General features: G+C 31.6%; 1 protein-coding gene across 7 annotated transcripts in view; it reads left to right on the plus strand.

The window, feature by feature from the left end:
• LOC126910516 (uncharacterized) overlaps positions 1–21005 on the plus strand; it is a 60590-nt gene that overhangs the window by 24369 nt on the left and 15216 nt on the right. For 6 of the 7 annotated variants that reach the window (XM_050693135.1, XM_050693139.1, XM_050693138.1 and 3 more), the window contains one exon: positions 12692–12817. The gene's annotated coding sequence lies outside the window, so the exon portion shown is untranslated. Of the gene's footprint in view, positions 1–12691; positions 12818–20709; positions 20872–21005 lie in introns of those variants that run through there. The other variant, XM_050693140.1, reaches the window with a different exon arrangement.

The following is a 21005-nucleotide window of genomic DNA, read 5'->3' on the forward strand; positions in this document are numbered from 1 at the left end:
TTTAATAATTTGAGAGAATGTGCAGATCAAGTGGATATAGTTCCTAAGTACATTTATAATGCAAACTTTATTTTATTTATAAGGTACAAATAATAAAATATATGCTTTTAATAATGTAAAATTAATTAAAAAATCAACTAAATCTTAAAGTTATTAGTTAGATTTGATTCACTCTGTATACACACATGTATATATTTGTTACGTTATTGTTGCATATAGAATTTCGTTTGAAAGTGACCTGGAAAAGTGAACGGAAGAAATTCACGCCGTCGGTTACTGCAGTCGCAGTAGTGGTGGTCATGCAGTGTTTTTGTAAAAGTTGTTAGTGAGAAGAATATTGTCGAAAGTGAAAGCACACTAACGATTGCTGTTGTAGCTCGTTGTATACATTATATAGTGATTATTATTTATAATGATATTTTTTCGACTACAGTCGCCTGCATTTTTTACCAACCACGCTTACTAATGTAGTTGAAAAGTACGTCTAGTGAAAAAATACACAGCATAGAAATAGTGCTCAACGGTTGGATTTCAAATAACTTACCGAAGAAACTAAACCGCCTTAAATATTAACCCAACCAAACTGTGTTAAATATTAAAAAAATGTAAGGGCTCTTCCCTTGAAATGCCTAAAAGTAAACTAATTAGGTATTTAAAAGATCAACGCATTGAGTTTTGATTTACCTGTTGTTTTTCTCAAAAATACAACTACCAAATCACTCCCAAAAGCAGAATCGGCACTAAGGGGTGTGTAAAGCCCTGCGATCACTAACGCCGGCCTTATCTCAAAGTATAAAAGTTTTTCTTTTTATGGGTCAATTCTTTAATATTTCACGAACAAGTTAGAGACGTAGAGATAATTTTTTAACATTATTTTGTTACTATTTTTTAACATGTGGATGGCATCTTATGTGACATCAAAACTGTTGCAACTAAAAAAATAAATGCTTTTTCTTACAATAATGCAAAAATAAGTTCACTAAATACTATGCGGGATATTTTTAAAAATTCAATATTTTTTTGTGTTGTGAGATATGTCAATGCGATGTATCGATATTCGAAATCTTGATCACATCTTAGTGATAATGAGTTAAATAAAGTAAGATAATATGATTTAATATTTAACTATAGATAATGATTTCATTTCTAGAAAAATATCACTTACACCCAGAAAAAACCCTCGATCTATATAATAAATTCATTGTTCAATTTGATAAATATATCATTACTATTGAATCTATGATATATTTATCAATATGACGATTTTTTTTCTTATCTTGAATAATAATTATTCATAAGAATAATTATTTTGTTCGTATTAATAAAACGTTATCATAAACCCTTGATAAAATTTCTCTATCAAAATTGATTGAGGTTTTTCTTTGGGTGTACAATTTCTAATTTAAATGTCAAAGACGCACACTCGCAAGGTGGATACATTTTTGCCTACATATCTCCGTTCTTATTTCTAAGTGCACTTATTAATGGCTGGCTTTACGATTTCCGAATTATATTGAATCTTTTTTATAATTAGTTCTTTGGATAAAATTGTATCTTGTAATTCATTTGAAAATTGTAATTAATTGATGAGTGATAAGGATAGGTTGAAGATAGGATAAGGAACTAGCATATAAGAGGAAGTATAGGTGTAGCGTTAATCGTGGATAACATGAGCGAAAATAGACTTAGATGGTCATGTTATGAGGACAGAAGAATCGGAAGCTGTAAGAACAGTTATTGAAATGAATGTTAAATGAAATTAATGAAATGAAGGAAGAAGAGGTAGAGGAAGGCCGAAAAAGAGATGGAGAGATGCTATTGAATGCGATATGAGAACAGCTGATGTGGGAGATCGTGTCAAGTGGAAGTTTAGGATAAGGGTGGCCGACCCCAAGTAGTTGGGATTAAGGCGAGGAAGAAGAAGAAGAATTTATTAACTGTAATTAATTAATTAAGCATATATTAAAAGATAATTTTTCAAGGTCGAGATTTAAAATTTTTAAAGCCTCAAATAAAAATAATTAAGTGGAAATTCCTAGTGATATTTTTCTTTGTTGTATCCTTTGGCCTGTCAATAATTACATCAAAGGATTACATTCTAAAATTAGGCGCCAACAATAAATTATCAGAAGTATAAGAACGATAGTATCGAATAGATATAAATAGAAGAGGCTCATTTGCCCTAGTTTTATTTGAATTGTAAATAAGAAACGTATGTCATTTAGCGTTTTTTATGGAATGTATTTTGTATCAAACTGAAGCAATGAAATGTTTTTGTTTAAAAATGATTTCATTTGAATCGACTATCATTAGACAAAAAATAAAACGATTATTTTTAAGCGTTTATTTGAAGTTGGGTTTCCATTGAACATCGTGTTCGTTTCAGTTTCTGCAAGAGGTCAAAGAACTGTAGCGCCAGTCGTAAAATACAACGCAAATGAAAATACAAAGTTTATGTTAATGTGGTTGCTATCATTTTGAATAAGGTGACGACTCCTTTTTTTGATTTTTAAAATATATATATAGCAATTGTAGTTTATTAAAACTATTTCAGAAAAATCTACTTCAGAAATATGACTCAGTATTATTTTAATTAATTAATTTCTATGCTATTACGATTACATTGATACTTCTTTAATTTCGACACACGCGTACCTTATTGATTTTCAAGGTATAATAGTAAAATAAATATTTGTGCTGTTGTTTCGGTAGTCAATGCAAATAATACTGAATTTTTTTGTCGTTTCCCTACGCATAATTAGTATTAATCATGTAATGATAATATATTTAAAAATCAAGTGATAATCCATAAAAAAAAAAAAGTTTTTTTTACGTGTTCGATTTTATATTTATGTGCATAAAAATTGCTCGGCACAGCAATTGTGTTTCGATAACGATGTCATCATCTTTTTTTTTTGTACTTGAAATATAGTCGAAAAAATATGTGCACTATTTTTTCGCTTTAGATTTGTATAAATAGCATCGAAAACCACATTTACAAAGCTATAACTTTGCACGCTTAACAATTTATTACGCTTTTGATTGATCGAACATTTTTCTGTTGCGTCGGGTTGGTTTAGCTTAAGATGACTGTTTGTACGTCATCTGTAACAAAAAAAAAAAAAATCGCACATTATTTTCTAGAATAATTCTTAATAAGATGATCTAATTCGTTCCATGAAATTATTGAAAGCCTGAATACGTAATTTTGTAGCATGACCAATACATTAACTGTATTCCGTATCAACTAAAATTTTTCATCGCGTACAAATGACTTCTTTCCATAGTCGTGGGCACTAAATAGACTACTTCCAATTTATGGCCTTTTTATTCAATAAATTTATCAGGATCAATAAAAATTTTTGTTGAATAATCGTTTTTTTTTTTTTTTTAGATAACACGAGCAGACATTATTATTACAAGCCTTACAAAAACTGCCATCTCCATTAAAATATTTCCTTGCGTTTAATGTATTCATATAAAAGTAAATTATTTTCTCGGTGCAGTCCCGTGAACTTAAATCGCAAACCTGCCTACTCAAATGATTAAAATATCCTTTGTACACCTCTTTCTCCTCTACATTTCTTTAGCATGCTCTATCATTCCAAGTTCGTCATTTTTAGTACCTGCGGGTTTTCAGAAGGAATTTCAACGGTATACGTTTCCTCTATTCCTTTTCTCTGGTTTCGGTAAACTGGATGAACCCTGTACCGACCGTCCGCTTCCTATCGGTTGGTTTTTCATTGAGCAAAGAAAACACTTTCTCCGAATTTTATGCTTTAGCTCGCAACTACAGGGAGACGCTTTCACCTAAAACGACTACAGCAGCTGCTACCGCCACCGCCGTTTTCTTATCCCAACGCGTTTTGTACTCGTGTCGCAAACAGTTTACACAGTTTTCTTATTTCTTCGTCAGAATAACTGTGAAAATATCAGGAACACCTTGATAATTTTACAGTGTAATTTAATATGATAAATATCGTATAATTTGTTTGTCTGTTGCAGACGACATATACTTTCGTGCAACAGCGATTTAATTCGTTTTTTTACTCTTTAGTAAACTTGTTTAAAAGCTCGATAATGGTAGTTCATGCGTTAATTTTGCTAAATGACAGACAATGAACTGAATTTCGTACAAACTATTCGTCTCGGCCATGTGTCATGACGCGGCGACCCAGACATTTCTCGTTATATCTATTTGGATCTCGTTCAATCAAGCATAACTAGAATATATACTATCGCGGTGAACTTTTTATTCGAATATCAGAGAAATATATCATTTTTATCATTCAAAAGTCACACGTTAAGAGCTTTTTGCGGTATGGTGTATGATGAAATATGTCGAAGTTTCCGTTTCAAGTGTATAAGGAAAAACTATAAAACAAATAAGCGAAAAATAATTTTTTTTAGATCGGAAAGAAACTTTGGACATAATGGTAACATGTGTTGTGTGCAGTTTTTCGCAAGCAATACATAGCTGGTGAAGTAGCTGACCCAATTCAGTACGTTTGTTGTTTTGATAAAACTCTGCGTAATCGCATAATGCGTTTTTATACACTTGGAAAACACGCGTTGTGTGACAGTGATCTTCAGAAGTTTTTGACAGTTGTATACAGATAGATTTTTAATTCATACTTAAGTTAGGACGACCTCTGTTTGACGAACGGCGACCAATAAGCAATATTGTCGAGTGTAAAAAAATGAAACTCTCAAGATAAAAAAAAAAAATCTCTTAATAGAAAATTACTAAAACGCACGTCATTCGGCGTTCATTCACGTCTAATAGTATATGTACATTTAGTATTTATACTTGTGTATACAATATGCCAGTTTATGTATATTTAGATCACTGGATTAAAAATAATACGAGCCGAACAGTTTATTTACGTGCATCATACCACAGTGTTGTGGAGAAAATAATGTGTTCAATTATTTTTAGACAAATTCTTCTCATTAGTCGGTCACGCGCTTAACAAAATCAATATTATAACCTAATACTTATTGGGTTACTAAAATCAAATCGTATGATAAAATGGTTCTGGTCGTGATCAATACCATCGGACGTCACAAGGGAAATCGTTGCTTGTAGTAACGCTCAACGTATTTTAGCAGCTGACCGTCAGATTTATGTTGAGTTTTCAGTTGATAATTCATTTAAAGGTGTTGTATTATTTTCAGTCTGGAACGCAGTTTATAATTACTTAATGTACATTCTGCACAACCAACGAAGATAAGGCGAGAAACGCTACTCGTAAATACCTTAATAAATTTTCAAACGGCCTTACGATACGAGCGCCATAATAAATATGGATGTTATTTTCGCCACCACGCGAGAGAGAGTTATTGAGAAGACTGGCAAGCCAGCACTGATAAAAAAAAATAACGCTGTTAATTTTCTTTGGTATAACACTGACCCTCGAACGGAAATTTCGAAATTTCCTTTTTTTTTTATGTTGTTTACTGCGCACGGATGTGTATTTATATAAAATCAATAAAGACTATCGACGACGTCAACAACAACAAAAACAATAATAACAACAACGGTCACAATCGTTAATATTTATCATATACCGGTCGCTTTAGTTATAATAATAATAATAATAATAATGATAGAAACTGAAACGATTGTATAACGACCGCGAAATCTTTGAACGGTGACGTACTGTTATTGTAACGCAAATGCATTTTCATATATTTTTGTCGTTTATTGTAATCATTTATCGTACAGATAAATTTTTCACACACATATTTATCGGATTTCGTCGCGACAAAATACATAAAAGCGTATCATCCCCGTAATTATCGTAGTATCTAAATAACGTGTACGAGTTTCAGTGCGTACTCGGTAGTTAGTGTCCACAACGTTATCGATTTCCCTTGTTTATTACAATTTTTGTCGGTCTAATGAAGTTTTACAGAGTGCACGTGTAAACTATTTGAGTATTGATCCCATCGACCGGTCGCCTCAGACCCAAGTGGCAGATAACGTGGAAATGTTTTTGACCTTTAATAACGTAATAAAATGCGTGTACCGGTATAGACTCGGTGGTCGGTACGATTTGCTCGGAGGAAGAGTAAAAAAAATTGTACTCGTTGTGTGAGTCGTCGTCACAAGAATTTATTCTTAAAAACATATTACATGAATGAAAAATTCTCTTGGAATGACGCGCGATCATCTGAATCCGAGTGCAATAATTTTAATTCTCTATAGACCAGTTGGCTATTCAGTAATTTTTACGGTGCGCCGTGTGCAATTTTTACGATAGGCTTGAGCGAATCGAATGTCATTCGCGATTATTGTGTAACCGTTATGGTATTCAACGGTAATAGTTTTTTTTTATTTATTTTTTTGCGTGCTAACCGTTTCCAATAGTTTTTAATTATGAATCTTCGCTGTGTCAATTTGAATTACAATAAACAAATGTTAACACATTTCACGAAAACAACATATCACGCACGTTGTCACCGATGTGCAGTAGAAATTTTGATTCGTACGTTTAAAACAGTAAGACGCGTTTAACCGTTCGCTTTAATTTCACTCGTCCAAACGTCTTTTATTCCGATTCTAAAAAACTACTCGTAATAACATTTTTCGTCGTTTGTCCCGTTTCAAGGATAACACTTAGACGAATATCGCCGTTTGCACCGACGGGAGACCGGTTTCAAGAGATACGTGTTCAACGACCTCTAAGAAAAAAAAAAAAGTGTACGGAAAAAAAAAAATGTTTTTTCAACGCTCGCGCGTATCACCGCCGGGACCGGTTCACGGCGGCGTCGGAGACGACCCATTTTTATTGGCTTTACGTTTGTTCCTCAACACGGTTTTTTTTTTTTGTTCCTTTCTTTGTTATAATACCATCTATCCCTCCCCCCCAACCGACCATCGTGTTCATATTTTCCTCGACACAGTCATATTTTATCGGCTCGTGCACCCGAATTCCATACGTTTTTCAAAACGTATACAGCAGTGCAGTGGTCGGGCAACCAATAATTAATACCCGTTAACGTTTATCGCCGTGACCGACGCGGCAAGTATTTATTGGATATTACACTTTTACTGCGTTTCATAAGTTTGCTCGTACGCGCGTCGGATTAACGGCAGCGACAAAAAAATCGACGAGCTGTAGGGTGGAAACAGAGACTACACCATATCTCATTTGACAATGCATTTCGGGGTTGCACAAGTGTATACTTGCTGGAGCCGTCTAAAACCCCGAGCGTTCACGTGAGATCGATACGACCGGGTGTACACTGTTTTTTGCCGGCACCCGAATTCGCCATGTACAAACAAAACAACCCAGTCCTTCTGCGTTGCCTCCCCTGCATTTGCCTTCAACCTCGTGCTCTCACACTTCAGTAAAACGTGACCGCTCCCTCGCTAAAAAAAATTACTGATACCTAGACACTAATCAGAATACTGATCATTTATTAATACATATTATTTTCCGCTACGAAACAGTTTCCTCCTCGTTATGTTTTGACCCAACGAACGATTCAGTTCATTTAGATTTTCAAACAAATATTTTTTGTGAAAATCGTGAAAACGTTTTTTTTTAATTTTTCGTTAGATAGTTAATTTAACCGTTAATTATTTATGAATGAACTGCTAGTTTACTAGCCTACAGCTATGGTAATTTTATCCAATTTTTTTTACGTGCACGTATTCTCAATCAAAACTGTCCGAATATATACATATCACATGTATTTTAACTTGAAATAAAAACGCCGTCGCCTATGTTGAAAAAATCAATAGCTAAACATCTATTATATATTGATTATGTTTGTAAAACGGGTACCATTTCTCTTAAACTAGATCAGTCATATTTTTGAACTATGAACTTTATGAAGTCTGTTATATTTAAACCGTATTTATTTTTTTCAAATAATTTAATTAATTATTATGTTCTTTATTTTGTTTCTCGAGTAGTGACGACCAATATTGGATATTAATCATTTGNTTTTTTTCAAATAATTTAATTAATTATTATGTTCTTTATTTTGTTTCTCGAGTAGTGACGACCAATATTGGATATTAATCATTCATTATTATATTATCTTAATTGTTAAAGGTCAAAATCACTCGTACCTGTAGTGTTGATAATGATAACGATATTAAATCACCGTTTATAAACTGTGATTAAAAAAGCGTGGGTATACCCAAGCTTTTTTATATTCATTATTCAATCGTATTTAGAGATACATAAATTTATATTAGTAAAAAACTTACTTGATTTATGACTTCCAATAGTATTTGCTAATTTAAGACAATTAACAATGCATCGTAAATATAACGGTTTTTTTAAAACTCTAGATATAGAAAAATTTTAATTATAATTTTCATCTTTTCAGCTCTTTTATACCATTATGTTAAGTCCGTCATTTAAACACGTGTCTGCTATGTCATGCTAGGTGTTCTTCATTTAAGTTTGCTTTCTCCTTCGACTGCCTAATCATAGTATATTTCAGCATAATTTTTGTTGCAATCAAACCTGTATACTCATTGAGATCCTCCAGTGTATGCATTCTGTGTTTTCACTCTTACTTCGTTTCAAAAATATTTTTTTTTTTTTCAATTATAATCATAGTAAAAAAAATCGTAAACCTTTATGATTGACATCCAATTGAAATCTATCGATTTCGGGTTTTCCAGTATTCCTACTGGTTAGAATTCCTTACTCGCGTATTTATATTATTTAATTCAAAATAAGTTAGTGAACATAGTAGACATGACTTCTTATCGGTCATATTTTTCCAGCTTACTAACTAATAATTTATTGCAATTAGAAAACCAACAGTTGTGTTCTTGACCTTTAATCGATCGAATAATACATTTTATAATAATTTCAAGGACCTGCGACCGCCGGACGCGTTAATAGAAGGTCCAACTATTCAACGCTTCATAATATGATGGGAAAACGCGTCCTACATAATATTCATCATTTAATTGACTTAAGACGATTGAAGACCTCAGGCTATGCGTATCACAAACGATGAAAATGTGAGTAACGCATAGTCAAAAGAGATTTTTGTAAATTCTCTCTCGCCCAAAATTAATATTCCATGAAGACATTATTTTCTCTATTTACACAGCTACGTCACTTTTTTATTTGGCGTTCGAAAAAATCATACTAACTAAGGTGAATTAAAAAATCGTGCAGTTAATGGCATTGCTGCAGATAATGTAAATTATTTAATAGAGAAATATTTTTTTCTATTGTCCTGAAGTAAATTTCTATTTTTTTTTTTTTAGAAAATATAATGTAACGTGTCGTAACATTGAAAATAAATTCCGACAAAGTATGTTTGATAATTGAAAAAAAAACAAGGTTAACGTTTTAGCTGATATCACAAGGCCTGTGGTCGTTATATGAAGTGTTATTTTCCAGTTATATGTTATTTTCAATATTAGTTGACTTGTTATGATTTTCGGCTATGATGTTAAATGTGTAAAATAATTATTCAGTTAATCATCTTAATACCTTAACTTGCTCAAAAGGTCGTTAAAATGAATATTTTCGTACTTCGAATTTTGATCAACGTAACGAATATTATTATATTATAATTACGAGCAGAGTTAAAATCATAAAATATTTTTAATTAAATAATAAAATCAAATAATTTTGTCCACAGGAGACTGAAAAGAAACCTTGACTGGGACGGTCGTCCGACCTTAATATATTATATTAAGGTTTTTATATTATAAAAAACCTTAACGTTTATAGTTACGATAAACTCTAACAAAACATCAATTAATTCGCAGAGCCTCACTTATTATCAATCATCCAGTACATTTACTAACAGAAAGTTGATAATATAAATAAATTATCAAACACTTTCATTAAAGAGAGTTTCCCTCTATGACAGTTCGTACTTTGATGTCTTCAAGTAAACGCAGTACTTGGGTATTAATGTATAAAAAATAAATATAATTACTAATCGTTGTAAATATTACTTAAATTTTATCACCCATGTTAAAAATAATTTTATAACAAAATATAACTTTTATTTAATATTACTTCAAATTCCTAGATATTATTAAATTAATAATGAATAACAGTTTTAAAGTATTATTTTAACCACGTGGTTAAATTTTATTATATTATTTATGATCGACTAACTTTTTTTTTAATAAAAAAAATGAACATTTGAATAACATTTCGATAACTATCCGTTCAATAACTGACAAAATTAATGTGAAAATGAATTAAACTTCACTAAAATTTAAAAAAAAATTGTAAAATGTAGTGTGTACCCAGAAATTAACGTTAAACGTCATGATATTTCTTTTTGCATAGTATCATTGAATCAATGACATTTAATTAAATAAACATTCAGGCAAAAACAACTTTTCAATTTTATTCTTTTTCGTTTATATCTGAGAAGCATTTTACTTTCGGTGACAGTAACCTAATGTTTTAGCTTTAATCAAGTTATCAGTCATCGAAATGTAGCCACTAAAGATACTATTCGCTATTATAAATCTGGGAATAATATAAAAAAATCAAGATTTTTAATCATGTGACCTTTTAGATCAAATATAGAATTTAAAGTTTTAATATTTAAGTACGACCCATGTTATGTATAATAAAAGTTCAATAGTATAAATATTTGTTCTTAACTTTTAAAAATTAAGAACAAGGTAAAAATGTTTATGTCTATAAACAATATTTGATTTTGGCGTTGGTAAAAGTATCAGACGAGCAAAAAAAAAAGTGTCCCGGCTACACATGACATTTTTTGATGGTATCTACATTTTGTTTCTTCAAAAACTATCATGATATGAATATGTTTGTCTTCTTGAACATAAACGTGCCCAAAAAATATATTTTATCCGTTTGTGTATAACACTCGTCAGTGTCGTCGAACAGCTCGCGGGCTGCTGTGTATCGCAAGACCAATGTGGTCTTTCCTCGGAGTATTATTATACCGCGTTAGATGTTTAAAGAAGAAGAAACAGATAAATACTGACTTGTTTAGGGCGGCCAATCGCAGATGGTTCTAATGAACAACTACGACGTCACACTCTTATGAAAAACTAGCAACAGACGATTTTTCTTTGAAATCCCGCACTACTATTAAGCAGACTACTAACATTGGAGTATTTAAGAGATAAATTTTTTTTAAAAACTCCAACCGACTAATGTTAACTGTGATGTTGTGTTTTCATAACGTCATTGTTAGTGTGTGAAAAATTTCAAATCGATATTGTTAACATCAATTTACAAAGAATTATTTTGTTACTCTTTTATTGACTGTTTTTGGTATTCGAAATTAATTTGTTTGTATACCTAAAACGAGAATAGGATTAAATAATAATAGTGGAAACAAATAAAAATAAAAAGCGCTATATATTTTTTCTGTGATAGTATTATTGCAATTGTATTTTCAATCCCAAACAGTTTCTATACTAAAATCTGTATATAACAAACTGCTCTTTGCGATAAAAGCAAAATTGCTGACGAAATTCCTCGGTTTGCCTACACCGAGAGGACTACAAACTGATAACACTAGAACGCCCTCACTTGGAAGTTTTCAAAGGATCATCTGTGCTCTATCGGTTGTCATGTAGTAAGTGTGCACATGTTGACCTCGAATTACGATGCTCGCACGCAGCCCTCTCGGCGGGGATGTTTAAACACAAATCAGAACACCTCCGACGTCGAGAAATTTAGAGATAAAAAATAAACTGTGCACTAGAGATGAACAATACGTAAAATGAACACGATGAAAGAAATGGAATAATTTTTGTCATTGGAGTTTATATCTCGGAGCGACGTGTTTGAAATGACTGAGTAAACCCCTTTCGCTCGGTTCATATCGTATTCGTATCACGTTTTTCCTCCTTACATTATACGATTTTTAATGTATTCACTGGTGTTCGGTGTCGTACTTGTTGTCTATGGTCGTTCTGGTAATGTCGTCCGAAAAGTCTATACGCGTGTGTTATATAAACCATTTTAACAAATCATCCTGAAACACCGTAAAAAAAATGAATAAATAATACAAACCGTTCAAATCGTTATCTCGTCCAATTGAAATTCAAATCGGAATTGGCGAATGATTTTTGGCATTGAATTCCTCGATGAGGTATTTAACGATGCAGCTTTAATTTCGTAACGATCTACGCGAAATGATGATACCGTGTAGTTAAAAAAAAAGAAAAGTGTTTGGATTTATACAATTTATGAAGCAATCGTACTAGGTTTGTTTTTATTCCCTTTAGTCACGCATACGACCGACTTATTGCTCCGTTGTTGTACCGTATAGTCCTTACACTATGATCAAGGTCACGACTGTCGCAAATGATAACGTTGTTATATAGCCTTCAAGATATCAATGTGCATTACTATTATTATTATTATTATTCGTGTGCCGCCGATGTATTGCAGTACCCATTCGCCTTTTTGGCTTCTTTGTTCGGCCTAAAGACGGCTACCAAAGACCTTGATCTAGCAACTAGGTCAAAATTTATAATTAATAATAGAACTTGTACTGTTGTTACTGCAGAAATCGATATTTTACTTTTTTTCAGAAAAGAAATTTTAAAAGATCTTTATAAAAGACCTTTATAATTATTTATTGTTTTTATCGTCGATTCTCTAAAAAGACTACTTCTTACTATGATAATTTTAATATTTAGTTATGTTTTATTGAATACACTGATTAAAGAGTAATGTCGTTTGGTTTATAGGTGATATTGAAACGGGACAAACAAATTAAGACGTTTCCAAAATGACAGTAAAAATCAATAACGTTAATCAACTTCAGATTCAAGTACATTCTTCAAACGCTACGCGATCAATTTTCGTTGCTTTCAGTAAGTTTATATAAATTTATTTTTTGCTCTTGTGTATCATCACAATAAACACAAATGCTTATTATTGTTTAACTCGTTATTTCGTCTGAATAATATCTGTTTATATACTTCCTGAGAGCAATATACTGTTTGCTCATTTACAATTGTTGAATATATTATGTCTTTTAATATATCGTTTTACATTTTCCTATATGTCCTTAACCCCTGCGAAAGGGTTCACATTACACACACGCGTCTGTTCAGTGCAAGTGTACATTTTGTACGCATCGTAAAACACCTGAATGTCATCGTCCTGAAAATATGACTATTTTAGAACTGTGTTGACTCGTTGAATGTAAAAACAATGATGAAACAAAATACATGTTTATTTTATGAAGCTAATTAAGCTATTAGAATTTTTCAACTTTACAATACATTTTTTATTATTAAGTAAGATGTCCAAATGAATTTGAATTCGATTTATCATTAAGAGGTCGTTAAAAAAACAAATTTCTTATAAATGGGTAAATTCCAAATGATAAGAAATAATATTTCATCGATGATTTTGTAAAGGAAAAGTAATAATAACTAAAATATTATTTTGGCTTTTAGAGAGTACCAGTGTAAAATGTTTCTTTCTAAAGTTCTAATCAGCTTATTGGTCAATTAATTATGAACACGTGTGTTTGCATCAACCCCGCGAAATAACATCTACCAGATACTTAAATCTCTTGTTATCTCGGCAGTGTTGTAGCGAATTTGAGTGGTTAGTATTATATTTTCTAAACAATCAGGACATGTAAACTCGATGAAAATTACTCAAGTCGTTCGAATGTAGATCCGATGCGTACCAAGAATTGTATTATACACGTACGTTCAAAGTAACAGTATTGTGCTTATTTAGCACGATTAAACATAATTTGTTTGTGCTTTGTGATGTAACTGGAAATGAATTTATAATTATTCATTTTTTCTATGATAATTTCTGGATTCTCTGTGAATCTATTGCGCTCTGAATTAAATGCTGACGTACGAATATTTCTATTTCTATGAACGTACATCTTTCAAAGATTTTAAGAATCCGTAGGTTTTATTATCGATTAAACGTTTTGCACTCGTAAAATGTTTTTAGCGAGACACTTTTCGAACGCATAGCAGCACAACAATATCATCTCGTATTCAAACGAACGTACTTCGAAATATAGATCACGTTTTTTTATTCCCTGGTGTACCGACTGAACTCGAGTTGAGAGTTCGATTAAACGATTAAAATTTTGGGAAAAAACTTCAGTGTACGGTCGTGTGCTCGTTCGGCTCTTTGCAAAACAAACTTGACAACAAGTTGTGTACACGACCGTGGCGGTCGTACGTTACCACATACACGACCGTGACTACACAACGTAGTAAAAAAACAAAACGGGGATAGTCATCGTGTACGTATTAAATAAGTCGTTCGTGTGCTTCCCCTCCCGTTGTCGTTGTGTATACACTATGAATATTTAAAATGCAACTTAGAATTGCCATATTACTACGGGTGTATTTCCTACTGTAGGAAATCAAACCTATCGATTCGCTTCGGTGTGGTGCATGCGGTCGACGTTCCACATTTGTACGTATTCTGCTTGACGATTAGTATACGAACAGACATTATTGTTTCAAAGAATCGCATTAACGTGTTGTATTTTTACTATCTCGTCCGTTTTGGAGCTGCAATTTTAATTTTTGACCATAATTTTAATTTGTTGATCATTTCTCCGAATCAATGATAATTTCTATATATTCATCCATGTCTGGTACGCTTAGTTGCTTATCATAAAATTTTTATTGATAACCGTGCAAACGTTTAGCTGGAACGATTTTTTTTTAATGAGAACTGACAATGAAGGCATACGAAAAGGTTCCTTTTTTAACTAAACAGCGTAAACAATATATATCCGGGTAATTAAACTACTATATTGGTTGTGTTAGTACTTAAAATGTAAATTGTTACTACCAACGATTAAAAAACGGTTAGAAAAACAGTTTAACTAAAATTTTTATGGGATTGTGTATATTAGTGGTAGGAATATCGGACACTGTCCTTAAAGCTACAAATTTTTGTAAAAAACCAAAACATCTTACGCAACATAAATACTCAATTAACATAACTTAATTTAAATTCAAAAATACCTTTATTACTTCGGCCGTTTAAAAGCGTACATCCAAATACTTTGCTATGTATTGCATTTGTTTAAATTTAATTGTTGTAGTTATCTATTTGAATTGGCCTCAAAAATAGGTTCACTTAATGCTTTGATTTCGCTATCTAATAACACGAGTCGTATTTGTCTGTTGAACATGAGATCAAATGTCATGTGTTTAATTTGCAATAAAATATCATACACTAATCATAAATACATTTCGAATATGCCATTGCTTGTTGACACATGGATTATAATCATATGTAAACTTTAATTTTGTTCAGTTGAAAAAAAAGAACGTTTAACATTTCTATGATTATTAATCATACCGGGCTATTTCTAACCTAAAAGTAATTTTCTGATTTTTTGTAAAAAATGAAAAAAGTTAAGATTTTAGTTTTACATGTATATTCTATTTTACAACATTCAGTCTTGCGAATTAATGTAATTTAAATTACTTATTACTATAACGAAATTACGTAATTTAATTACATTTATCAAGTAATTTCAAATTACTAACGCAATACTAAAAATAATAATACCTCCAATAGTAACAAAAAAAAATTTTTTTTTTTAATAATTATTCATGCGTAAAACACTCATTATAATCTTTAAATTGTTCTAAATCATTATTTTAATTATAATTTGGCTTAGGTATTTTATAACCAGGTAAGAAAAGTATAGCTGGGGAAAATGACTAGTGATAAAAATTACAAAACATGCAACTCACATCAAGTGTATATTTTAAAATGTTAATAACTTCCGAAAATCGGTCAAAAAGTTATTGTCAAATAATTTTCTTAATTAAATAATTTATGTGTTAAATAAGCTAGTTAATTATGTATGTTGTCATTTGAAAAAATAAAGTTGATAACCTTATATGGTATAAGGGATGCACACAAAAAATGTTTATATGTAATAAATGTATAACACTAATAAAATTAAAAAAGAAAAATGCGTTTGGATCTTCCTATCAACTCCCCTTAGATTTGGCCATATATTTCAACACTACAATAAAATGTAATAAAAATCAGTAGTATATCGGTTTATCAACTATAGTCGAGTTGATTTTTTTGCAAGTATACTCTTTTTAACTGTTTGTTAAGATTTTAGATTTGATTGTGTAATCGCCCGTTATGCTTAGCCATTAATATGTAAATAAAACATCCTTTTCATTCACACAAAATGTTGTTCACAACATATTGTTTTTATAGGTGACAGCGCTACACTAGACCTAAACCTCCGCCCACTCTGAAATTGTTGACCCGTAGTCAATAGGGCTAAATATACAACGTGTATTTTTGTTTTCCGAAAGAATATCGTGTATGTTATTATTGTGGCATATATACGGGTTACAGAATAATGTTATGATGACAATTGTCAAAAAAAAAAAAACACAAGCCTTGTCCTATTGTCTCTGGCTGTAGCACACTGCGGTTCTCCGCACCGATTGGTGGATACATTTAGACCTTTTCTTCGGTAACGTTTTATACGCACACGATGCACTTAATATCGTCACGTACGTAAAAATCCGTTTTTTTTTTATCCTCTAACGATTGTTGCGCTCGTGTAAGCAACACGACAACGGCGTAGTCAAACTAACAACGATAAAAATCTGTTTTAACGTAGATGTGTGTTGAAAGGTTTACCATGTAAATTAAAATGTTACCAGAGCAGTTTGTTTTTATCGTTAATTTACGTGTGATTACCATACAGAATCTTCGATTATTATTGTACATATAGTATGTATAACATTATTTTTGCCATTCGCTGAAAAATTGAATATTTTGAAGTTCTAATTCCTTCAGTAGACATTTTTGAAAGCTATGACCCTCGCCATTTTTATCGTAAAATAGATGTGTTAAACAGTAAAAAAAATTGATAACATATTCATATTATGTTTAGATTTTTAAGCCTTATAGTTTATACTAATACTAATTACACCGTGAGCGATTTTAAATTCATTTTAGAAAAAACACTAAATGTAATATAAATAGTAGTAAATTAGTGTCAAACGTTATTTTTTTTTTAGTTTAGCCTCATAAATTAACTCAAAACATTTTTATTTTCAAACGTTTAAATTTTTTTTTTCGTCGGGAGCTTTGTTTTGATGTATTTGTTTAAACTTAGAACGACTTAAAATTTTAGTGAAAAAAAAAAAAAATACGCTAATGAAAGTGCTATGACCGCGACCTTGGTTGAAGATTGTTATTGTTATGTTTTACATTGTATTATTTATTTACATTTAATTTTTTTTTAAGACGTGTATTATTCATTACTACCGCGATTAGTTATCTATTACAGCTGCAGTAATAAAAAAAATTACAAAACTAGTACAATGGAGGATTTGGTGAACTAGGCCACAATTATTTTAACTTATAATTTTTTATCGAAAAATCACATAAACAAAAAACGAACTATTTTTAAACAAGCCAAAATAACTCGATGAATATTATATCTAGTACCTATTTTTATTTATATTAAATATATTATACACAATATGAACATTAATTATTTGTGAAGACTATATTTTATATAAAAAATTAGATATTTTTTTTTTACACTTTAGCTCATATTACAGTATTACTTGTAATTTTTAAAATATTTTTCTTTCGTAAACTTGTTGTTAAATAATATAAAAATTAATTTTAAATAAAAAATAACAATAAATTCTCCATAATAAACGTTTAAATTTTTGATCAATATAATCGTTAAATAGAACAACAAAAACAAGTTCGTTGAAACAAGACAATAAGTGCGTCCACTTCTGTGTCTGAGTTGTGGTTTTTGGTGGTCGAAGCCGAAAAAAAAAAGCGACTAAAATAAAACTCCACGGCTTCTTTGTGCAATATCCAACCGTATGATTTTCTAGTTGACTCCGCGTGAGGCGCTCGCTGTCTTTAGCGGCGGACACACGGAGAGCAGATAAAAAACACAAATAACGCGGCCAAGTTCACGACGCCACAGCATCGCTGTGTTGTTTTTGATGTTCGAGAGTGATGTATTTTAAATGCGCTCGCCGAAAATCAAAACCGAGTCGACATTTTTGGCCAGACTTCAACGAATAAAGTCCATCACTAAATTTAGTCGCATCCTCTGCGCTGGGGGGTCACGTTGCGGAAGAACGTTACGATTCTTTACCAAAACCTGTTGAAAAATTTATTGAGACGTAAATTTTTTAAGCATTTGTTTCGAATGAATTTCGGCATTTGAAAATCGTTTTTTTTTCCTAGTAACATTAAAAAATCAACTATAAATGAATTTAACAAAAATAAATAAATGAAACTATTGTGTTTTATTAATGAAACCACGGAAGTAGTTCTTTCGGGCGATGTTAAAGTTTTTTTTATATATACCGATTGTGAGCATATAATGTATTATGCAAACAGTATTTGGGTAGCGTGGGAAGTAAAGCCTCTCTCCTATAGTAGATTTTCACCTTTGTCAACCTACGGTATATTTGAACTTCCGTTAGTTTTTTATTAAAGTCTATCTTTTCCAAACAAAAATAAAATTAACGTAATGAAATTATTAACTGTTTATAATTTAGGAACACTTAGATGATTCGCTAAGTGACAACTTAAATCGTTTCAAACAACTGCCTTTTTTTTAATGCGGGTAACTGCAAAAATCTTGTTTGCTTTATTTTAATTTTTCATAGATTATACAGGGTGATGAGTCTTTTGCATTTCTTTGGCTTCTTAATATTTTTCATTTCTATGGCTTCTCATTTTTTTATTTATGAATCAAAGATTAAAAATATGAACTCTCCGCATAAAAGTGCAAATGAAAACTTCCCACTCGATAATAATTTTATATAGTTACTGTAAAATGGTCTCAATTTATCCGTTAAGTATACAAATTTGGTTACTTCTAAATATAGCTCTAAAGCGTTTGTAAATTTTTGAGAGTGACCAATTTTATACTTGATGGCCAATTCGGCACCATGTTACAATAGTGCAAAATGTAATAAAAATCAAAAAAAATATTCACGGTAGAGATTTTACAGTAATTTTACAAATAAAGCTATTAAACATGAGTTTTAAGATTGCACGAGATGCAAACAAATTCTTAATTTAAAAAATTCAATTTTTTATATTTTTTTGTTTTTAACCGAGTGTAATTAAATAATTATCGTTTACTTTTAAATTATAATCGAGTTAAACTTTGTAGGTCGTTTTATTTTGTTTGTTAGTAACTAAGAAACTAATAATTAAATTTTAAACGTAGCATTACATTTGACTTTTACAGTGTCTAGTTTTTACTAAAAAAAAACACTATATTGTAAATTATAGTTTTTGAAAATACAAATATTCATTGTGTATCTATTTGTAATATCTGTATGTCGTGGTAAGTAAATTCGTATTTGAAACAACATAATATCTACAAATAATGTCGTCTCTTATTTTTTCAGTGTCGTTAACACAAAATTATAATTGCTAATGACAAAGTTCTTGCCCGTAGGATTTATATAATGGCGTATTCTTATCGATTGTATTATCCCAACGATAACTGATACTTTTTTTTAAATTAATTCGTTCTAAATATTATTTTTCTTCCATTTTCCATATCGGAAATGTCCGAGTGTTCTGTTCGATAGTATGAGTTTTTCGATTTGGTATATTTTACATATAAAAAATATTTAAAGTAAATTAGAATATAATAAACTGTTATGTGTTTATGCTTCGGGGCTACCGCATATTGTATTGGCATGGGATTTTAAGTACTTTTCACAATCGTTTGTATATTTGTGTGAATTATCTTTTTTTTCGATCTCCTGGAGTTAAATTTTTTATTGGATTTCATAATATTTTCTCTACACTTGACATTCAGGCGTTACTCGTGAAATGACACTTGTCGGTGACGTTTTATTATTCAATATATTTATTTATAACCCAAGTACATTTCGCCGAATGTCTGACTTCGATTCGTAAATAATACAAATCAGAATAACGTTTTAAGTGCGCTTTCTTGCCGACCGATAAATCGTATAATTACTCAGAAATGATTTGAACGATTTTTTTTTTTTAGTTACGTTGCATCCTCGGATTTGAAGTCCGTAAAGAACAACGGTAAATCGTTCACTTTGCGTGTTGCGCTATCGTGAGTAATACCAAGATGTATTTAGAGTAGTTTTGTCGCCCCAGGTGAAGTTCTATTACCGCCCCTATATACCTCTCCTATTTTATATATTATGGTTACGAAAAAAATGCTGCCGACGGTACCCACTCGCCCCTCCTAAATACGTGTCTGCAGTAATAGTGACTCGTTAGCTTTCTAGAATCAACGCGACGCATTAAATGGTACTTGTTAGGGGTCCAGTGCGTCTCTTAGGTTTTGACAGTTAAAAAAATGCGCTCCTGTGTCCGATATGCAGTGTCGTGGTATTTTTCGTAGAAATAAAAAATCGAGTGTCTGTACGAATCATTTGTAAATCATCCGACGGACGTTTTGAAAAGCAAAAGTATTTCTTATTTTCAGATGTCAAACGTAATAATAATAATAATACGATATTAAATTATGGTTTTCGTCTACACCTCCAAACGCCCTCTCCGTGCCCCTCCCTGTGGTCCGCGGGTGTAAGCCGTACAGACTTGGTCGAGTCTGCGTTTTCGCAGCGTCCTAACCGGTTTAAAACGCAGTGCGGGGGTCAAAACCAGTAACCGAAGGTCGCGGCGACGAGAGCGCGGCCAAATCGATGTGGGCCATGGCCTAGTTCTTATCGCGGCGTGTGTGTGCGAGGAGGTGTCGCGTCGCTAGTGTCGTGCGTAAGTCCGTCTCGTTCGGTTTGACTTCTATTCTCCGGTTTATTTCGCGTGACCACTTTTACTGTTGTTGGACATACACTCGCAAAATGGATTTACTTGGGTTTTCCCGAAACGTCGTTCCACTCAGGTACGAAAACGGCACACCAGAGAAATACTACTTGGTTTTTTCCTATACTTGGAATTTTTAACGACCACTGTAATTATTGTTGTTCGTGGAATACACTAATGGGCTCCACTCTCCTTCTCGTAACTTATGATGCG

Source organism: Daktulosphaira vitifoliae, unplaced genomic scaffold (assembly GCF_025091365.1).
Source record: "Daktulosphaira vitifoliae isolate Bord-2020 unplaced genomic scaffold, ASM2509136v1 Scaffold_1, whole genome shotgun sequence".
NCBI classification, from domain to species: domain Eukaryota; kingdom Metazoa; phylum Arthropoda; class Insecta; order Hemiptera; family Phylloxeridae; genus Daktulosphaira; species Daktulosphaira vitifoliae.